The sequence below is a fragment of the Mauremys reevesii genome, linkage group 17 (genome assembly GCF_016161935.1).
Source record: "Mauremys reevesii isolate NIE-2019 linkage group 17, ASM1616193v1, whole genome shotgun sequence".
NCBI classification, from domain to species: Eukaryota; Metazoa; Chordata; order Testudines; family Geoemydidae; genus Mauremys; species Mauremys reevesii.
In genome coordinates, this window is record NC_052639.1 from 22001923 (window position 1) to 22010413 (window position 8491).

Here is an 8491-nt window from a genome sequence, read left to right on the forward strand (position 1 = left end):
AATACCTTGCAACGCTGGCTACAAAAGTGCCATGAGAGAGCCTGTTCTCACTTTTAGGTGACGTATATAAGACACGGGCAGCATTATCTCCAGTAAATGTAAACAAACTTGTTTGTCTCAGCGATTGGCTGAACCCGAAGTAGGACTGACTGGACTCTAAAGTTTTACATTGTTTTCTTTCTGAGTGCACTTATGCAACAAAAAAAAATCTACATATGCAAGTTGCACTTTAATGATAAAGAGATTGCACTATAGTACTTTATATTTTACAGTGTAAATATTTGTAATAAAACTATATATAGTCAGCACTGTACACTTTGTATTCTGTGTTGTAATTGTGTCAGCAACCTGCCCAGTTGCCTCGCTGCCAGGGGATGCAGACATTTCTGTAAGGCACATAAAGGGGCTATTTGGTGTTGAAGCAAATGCGAGGAATGTGCATTTATGAGAGGGAATTTCCATCTCTTCAGTAGCTGTACATCAGGGCCCCAGTGGCCTAATGGATAAGGCATTGGCTTCTGAAGCCAGAGATTGTGGGTTGAAGTCCCATCTGGGGTGAAAATCTACTTTCTTCCTGTATATTGCAAGGAAACCTTGGCCTTTATATTAAACAAGGAAGCTGGGAGATGTTTGAGCACAAAGTCCTGGATCTTGGGAACAATCACCAAGGGATATTAGAAGGCTCAGTCTGGTGACCTAATGGATGCAACCACACCTCCCCATCCCAGGGTAGTCCCATCTGAGAACCAGGATCCATGGAGCAACATTCCCCTCCTGCCCTGACAGGTGGGCTGTGCAGATGATGGTGGAGGGCAGCAGGAGAGGAGGTTGCACTAGTGCTGCCTGGGCTGTATCTGCACCAAAGATAAATGGAGGGGGTCATGCAGCCTGTGCCTGAAACTCCACAAGTGCTATGTTCACTCCCAGAACAAGTCAAATCCTGCACCAAGGATGGTGAATTCCCATGTGAGCACACAGTGCCCCTGTCCACCACACATGCTGCACACACATCAACTGCACCAAAAGAGACACAAACTGCACACTGAGGAGACAGCTGGTTTGTTTCCAGGTTGCTTTTATTTCCAAAGGTACTGAAGTGTGGGGTCTCTTCTTTTTCCGTGGGCAGAAACGCAATGGAGGAGAATCTCACATCCCTTAGCTGCCAGGTGACAGTGGCAGGAAGAAAATGCACTGCAATGAAATTTAAAAAACATAAATAATTTAACAATGAGAAGTAATTAAATAAAAATAATCCAATGGACGCACATGCCGGTGGCTTGTTCCCAGCCCAGAGAGTGAGAAGCAGGGAGTGTGTGAAAGGCGGGTGGTTAAGTCTGAGGGAGCATATTCATAGTTTGTATAAGTTAAATTATAGCAGACCGCTACAAAATACTCCATTTGGTAACATCAGTACAGAATATAGAAATCTACAAGCAATACAGCCATACACAGTTAAGACAGGGTGTCCACTTAATACCAGAGTTCCCACAGCCAAATAGCTGGAAGTCCCTTCACAGTCACTGCTAAACAAAACAACCTTGTGCAGAGCCAAGAGCAGCCCTGCTGTGCCATTAGGAAGGCCTGCAGGAGACGCAGCAAATCCATCTAGATTCTGTGCTTCTGCTTAGTAGTTACCAAGTGTGATCAATGAAAGGGTAGGTGGGTAGCTCCCTTTTTTGGACACCCAGCCAGTAGCTATAAAATTCCTCTGAGGCCTTGTCTACACTATGACTTTAGGTCGAATTTAGCAGCGTTACCGCCATTTAACCCTAGACCTATGCACACGACAAAGCCCTTTTTTTCAACTTAAAGGGCTCTTTAAATCGATTTCTTTACTCCACCTCCGACGAGGGGATTAGCACTGAAATCAGCCTTGCTGGGTCAAATTTAGGGTAGTGTGGACGCAATTCGATGGTATTGGCCTCCAGGAGCTATCCCAGAGTGCTCCATTGTGACCACTCTGGACAGCGTTTTCAACTCAGATGCACTGTTGATAGATAGTATGATTTGTGCTTAGTTGTCCGTTTTGGGAATGTGCTTGGTTGTTCTAGGAAATTATGCTATTGCTAAATGATCCATGACCTGCTTACATAACTAATAACAAATATTGAATAGTATCAGGATCAAAGGGAAAAACGTGGAACGTTTAGAGTACAAGTAAATAGACCTATGTACCCCACGTCTGCAAAATCCTGAAAATATGCTGTATCACTATGGTTTGATATGACGTCAAAAATGGTATATATATGTACTCACTGCTCTGTTTCGGGGTGTCACTCCTCTGGTATGAACCGAGGGGGGCACCCACTCAGCTGATCGTTCTAATAAAGGGCTGCTATCTTTTTTTACTCTACGTTGGTCTCTGTGCCTCCTTGGGGTAATTGACTAGCTCCAGGGAGAACGAGCCCTTTTGGCTAACAATTTGGCGAGCCAGCCAGGAGCCTCCCTGTAGAGGGCGCTATCGCACCGGGGGCTAGTGAGCTGGTACCGAGAGAAGTGGCCACCTCGAGCTGATTGTGCAGCTCGTGCTCTCGGACCACCTCGGCCGACTGTGTCAATAAAGACACAGAGATCTTCTATTTGCCCTGTTCCGAGTCTCCAGAGCCGGACGCGGCCACTCCGGGTGGTAAGTGCGTTTGCCTCTAGGTTTGAGGAGTGACGCCCCCGAAGTGCGGGAGGACTCAGGGAACGTAAGAGAGGCTGCCTGTATACAGGAAGGTATATTGTAAGTATGTTGTTTTAACCTTCTGTGTTGACATGCCTGCACAGTGGGATTCAACTAGTTTGTGGGTTATTCATGTGTTGGGCCTAGTATTGTTGTTTAGTATATTAGTGCTTTTTCTTTTTACCTTGTATCAGAGAATGACTGTATGTTAGGGAACTGTCAGTCTTATAGGGACCGGTAAAACTTACGCTGACCTCAGCCGCCCCAAGACTCCTGCTAGAGGAAACTCAATGACCAGGATATCTTGATTGTAAGGGGGGTCAGGACTGTCTGAAGGTTTCGTCCCCTTAAGTGTTAGGTGTATATAGTGTTTGAGTACGACTATATAAGAAGATGGGATCCACTCAGAGTTATTATGCAGGGACACCCCTTGGTTGCATGCTAAATAATTGGCAAGCATTTAAATGCCAATCAGACTTTGGTGTCCCGTTAAGTAAAGACACTCTCATAAAATTTTGTACAATAGAATGGACAACATTTGGAGTAGATTGGCCAGACGGGGGTTCATTAAAACTAGAAGTAGTACAAGCCGTACACAATGTCGTAACCCGAGACGGGCATTGGGACCAGTACCCGTATATTAATATTTGGCAGGATCTGGTATCCGATCCCCCGCCTTGGCTACAAGAATGTAGACAAAAAACTTTGCAAATATTAATGGCTCGGATCCCGATGAAAAGACAACCCCGAATACCGATGAAAAAGCCATGTCCGCCCTTAAAGCCCTGTCCACCCTCTGTAATTCCTTCGGCTCCAGATTATGTACTCCCGCCCCCACTATATCCCAGTTTGCAAGCCTTGGATAAACAAATAATGGCAGGCACGGGCCCTAAACACCCTCCCACTGTAGTAAAAGAGACAAGTCCCACCGAGATAAGGATCCCAGAGACGATTTTGCAGGAGAAGGAGGAAAATGAGGACGGTGTATATAAAAACACCAGGACCCACACAGATGAAACTACAGTGCATAAGGCACTCCCTCTTCGTGAAACAATAGGGAAAGAGGGAAAGCCTGCCATGATATATGTCCCCTTTGCCACAAGTGATTTATATAATTGGAAACTACAAAATCCCCCGTTTTCAGAGGACCCGGCCCCCTTGACAGCAATTTTTGAAATGCTTATAACAGCACATAATCCAACATGGGGGGACATGCAAGTAGTATTAAATGTTTTACTAACACCGGACGAAAGGCGTATGGTCTTAGCCAAGGCCCGTGAATGGGTATCAAAAAACAAGAGCAGTATGGAAGTTATAGACGATATACTGCCGGAAAAGGACCCCGAGTGGGATCATAGTGAAAAAGAGTTACAGAACCATCAGAGATACGCCACTGCTATAGTGCAGGGTATGAAGAAATGTATTCGGAAAACCCCTAATTGGGCCAAACTATATAATATAAGGCAAGAACGTAACGAAAATCCAGCAGCTTTTTATGAGCGCTTATGTGACACCTGTAGGAGGTACACAGATGTGGACCCGGGGGATAAGAATGGGAAGGCAGTACTAACTCCCCTCTTTATTGGTCAATCTTATGAGGATATTAGAAAGAAATTACAAAAGATAGAAGGAGCATCAGGGAAGAATATAGAGGAACTGCTGGAAATTGCTTTAAAGGTGTATGATAGACGGGACGAGGAGGAAAGGAAGAAAGGAACAAAAGCTCTCATAATGGCTTTGAGGCAAGGACAGGACAAGGGTGAAAAACAAAATAGGAGAAATGAGAATGTTTTTATAGGGGATGGAGGAAAGCCCCGACGTCCCCGCTTAGGACGAAATCAGTGTGCTCTGTGCAGACAGGAAGGACATTGGAAGAATGAGTGTCCTAACAGGCACCTGATACGACAGGGACGCAGGACTGAAACAATCCCACCCGCAGTCCTTTACAATGCAGGAGGCTCGGATAGTGACCCTCCCCAATGAAGAGGCCGAGGGACCCAGCGGCCCCTCTTAGCAGCACAACCTGCTAGACTGGATCCCACGGTAGAAATTAGGGTAGGGGGCCGCCAAATTGAAGCCCTGATTGACACTGGGGCTGCTTTGAGTGTACTTCCCCTTAAATCAGTGCCGCCAGGCAGACCCTCGGGGCATACTATTGTCCAAGGACTTGAAGGACGAAATGTAGTAGTAGCAAAAACCCTTCCCCTTCTAGTAAAAGTGGGTGACCATCATATCGTACACCAGTTTGTTTGTCACCCTTCCTGCCCCATTGCATTATTGGGACGAGACATCCTAACTAAATTGCAAGCGGAGATCTCGTTCAATAATGGGACGATAGAAGTATGCTTGCCTAAACAGCAAACTTCCAATTATATAATGGCTCTAATGGGTAATAACATCCTTTACACAGACAACCAGGAGACTGAAGGGGAGTTGACATCAAGGGTTAATCCTGAGGTCTGGGCAGAAACAGGAGGCGTGGCACGAGCTTGTAATGCTTCCCCGATACAGATCCAATTAAAAGAGGGCAGCAGGCCAGTCCGTGTCCGGCAATACTCCCTGAAACTAACCACACGAATTGGACTAAAACCGCTCATTTCAAAATTCATACGGTGTGGGTGGTTAAAAGAAGGTACTTCCCCATACAATACCCCAATAATGGGGATTCCCAAGCCTGATGGACAGTACCGTTTAGTACAGGATTTGCGACAAGTTAATAAACTTGTAGAGGCCCCCTATCCAGTTGTCCCGAATCCCCACACAATCCTCAGTCAGATTCCCAAAGAACATACCTGGTTTTCGGTGATAGATCTAAAAGATGCTTTCTTTTCAATACCTCTGGACACCGAATCCCAGAAACTGTTCGCTTTTGAATGGGAAGATCCAGATACACATTATAAAGCTCAGTATCTGTGGACTGTTCTTCCACAGGGACTGACCTGTGCTCCCGAGATTTTTGGCAGCCAGCTAAAAAGAGACCTGGCCCCATTCCTAGTCAAACATCCCACATGTTCCATAGTTCAGTATTGTGATGATCTGCTGTTAAGCACTGAAACAAAAACAGCATGCAAAAAGCAAACTGTAGAACTCCTGAATTATCTTGGCAAACAGGGGTACAAAGTCTCAAAAAGTAAAATCCAACTAGTAAAACAACAAGTGACTTTTCTTGGGTATCAAATAACACAAGGAAGTCGTAGCTTGGGCAAGGACCGAATCCAAGCTATACTTGAGAGCCCCCAACCACAAAATCCGTGTGAATTGAGGGCCTTCTTAGGCCTAACCGGATTTTGTCGGCTCTGGATCCCTGACTATGGAGGGAAGGCTAAGCCCCTGTATGAATCATTGACTAAGGACGGGTTGCTACACTGGACGTGGACTAGGGAAATGGAGAAAGCATTTCAAGAGCTTAAAACTGCACTAATTCAACCCCCTGTTTTGGCTCTCCCGGACCCACGAAAACCATTTACCCTATACGTCCATGAGTGAAGGGGAGTAGCGGCTGGACTTCTGTGCCAGCGATCAGGACCAACCTGGCAACTTATTGGTTATTATTCAAAGGTCTTAGACCCTGTCGCCAGAGGCTGGCCTGCTTGCTTGCGTGCTGTAGCAGCTACTGCCCTTCTCGTGCAGGAAGCTGAGAAATTGACCCTGGGTGGAGATACTGAGGTCATAGTCCCGCATGGAGTACCCCAAATATTGGGAACAGGGGCCGGAGCTAGGCATTTAAATCCCAGTCGCCACTCACGCTACGAAGTAGAACTCCTGTTAGCTCCTAACTTGACCTTTCGACCCACCAGTTCCCTTAATCCAGCCACCTTGTTGCCTAACCCTGGGGACCCCCGTAAGCCCGAACCCATACATGATTGTATTGAGGTTCTGCAGCAAGAAACTAAACCACGCTCAGACCTCTCTGACGTACCGTGGCCTAACCCTGACATCGAGGGATACGTAGATGGATCTAGCTACGTACTTAATGGCAAACGATACACAGGGGCAGCAGTGGTAATTAAGAACGACCAAATCTATAAATTTAAATTAAATCCACATTGGTCAGCCCAGGCAGCAGAATTGGTGGCTCTCGTTGAAGCCCTCCGAATGGGCACAGGAAAGATTCTTAATTTATATACAGACAGTCGTTATGCTTATATGGTGGTGCATGCTCACGGCACCTTATGGAAGGAAAGAGGATTCATTACAGCCTCAGGCCAAAAGATAGCACATGGAGGCCTTATGAAATCCTTACTAGAGGCTCTAATGCTCCCGCTACAAGTTGCTGTAATCCACGTACGTGCTCACGGCAAAACCCCTCAAGGGGAGCAGCGAAAATACAATCAATTAGCTGATAAGGCAGCACGAGAGGCAGCACAAGAAGGGGTTGCGTGGCTTTTGATAGTAAAAGATACTGAATGTAAAGTCCCAACCCCACAGTATACTCCTGAAGAAACACAATATGCCCAAAGCATAGGGGCCCGTTTGCTCCCCTCGGGATGGTGGAAATTGCCAGGAGGGGAAATCTTTGTGCCTCAGCCAATTTTAAAGGAAACCCTTCGACTGTTACATAAGGAAGGGCATATGGGATCAGCAGCTATGGTCGACTTAGCTACTCGAACCCTCAAAGGATTAAGGATGCATATGGAGGCCCAACGGATTGTCAACACTTGCCCAATTTGCCAACAAACAAATCAGAAGGGCCGAGAACCTCCAGCCCCGATGGGAGGTCAGCCCTGGGCCACATATCCATTTCAGAGATGGCAAGTTGATTTTGCCGAAATACCCCCATGCAGGGGCTACAAGTATTTACTTGTCTTTGTTGACCAACTAACTGGTTGGGTGGAGTGTTTCCCCACCAGACATTGTCAAGCCCGAGCTGTTGCTAAGGCCTTGATACAGGAAATAATCCCCCGATACCATGTACCAGAGGTTATTAATTCTGATCAGGGTAGTCACTTTATTTCAAAGGTGACACAAGAAGTATCTCAAGCCTTAGGCATCCAGTGGAACTTTCATACAGCTTGGCACCCCCAAAGTTCAGGCCAAGTGGAAAGAATGAATAGAACATTAAAAGAAACTCTTACTAAAATATGCATAGAATCAGGATTGAAATGGCTTGATGCTTTGCCCCTAGCACTAACTCGCTTGCGAAGGGCCCCAAGACGAGGATTAAAACTGTCACCCTTTGAACTAGTATTCGGATTTCCTCCCCGAATTCCTAGTGCAGAATTCCGGGAAGACGTGACCTGGGAAGTGGGAAAAGATACCTTATGGAAACAAGTTTCTTTCCTACAGACTGTTTTATCCCAGCTACATCAATACGCAGCATCTTTCCAATCCCTACCCCTCGACCGACCTGTCCATCCATTTCAAATTGGTGACCAGGTCCTCATCAAGAAGTGGAAACGTGATCCCCTTACACCACGGTGGGAAGGTCCACACACCGTCTCCCTCATCAGCCACGCCGCAGTAAAGCTCCTTGGGAACAACAAGTGGACTCATCACACAAGAGTAAAACGGTTTCGCACTCCTGCCGAAGGAGCCGAACCACCAGAAGAGGACGACGGCCCTCTGTCCACCCCGGCACCGGAGGCCCGGGGAGGCACAGGCGAAGCCTCAGGCAACTGGATCAACCCTCTGCCTACCTCGGCACCGGAAGCCCGAGGGAGCACAGGAGAAGCTTCGGACTGGACCTACAAGCCCCTGGACGGACTTAAGGGTTTGTTGAAGAAATCATAATGCAAGTATTATTGTTAATTTTAAGTATATACCTTCTTCATTGTACTGGATGGGAAAATACTTTCCTGGAACTAGGAGAAACAATAGCAAAGTCCT

The 8491-nt window shown here is 46.5% G+C and overlaps 1 non-coding gene across 1 annotated transcript; it reads left to right on the forward strand.

The window, feature by feature from the left end:
- Positions 1-485: 485 nt before the first annotated feature.
- On the forward strand, positions 486-558 carry TRNAQ-CUG. Its single transcript has one exon. It is a non-coding gene; the product is annotated as a tRNA-Gln (tRNA).
- The last annotated feature ends 7933 nt before the right edge of the window (positions 559-8491 follow it).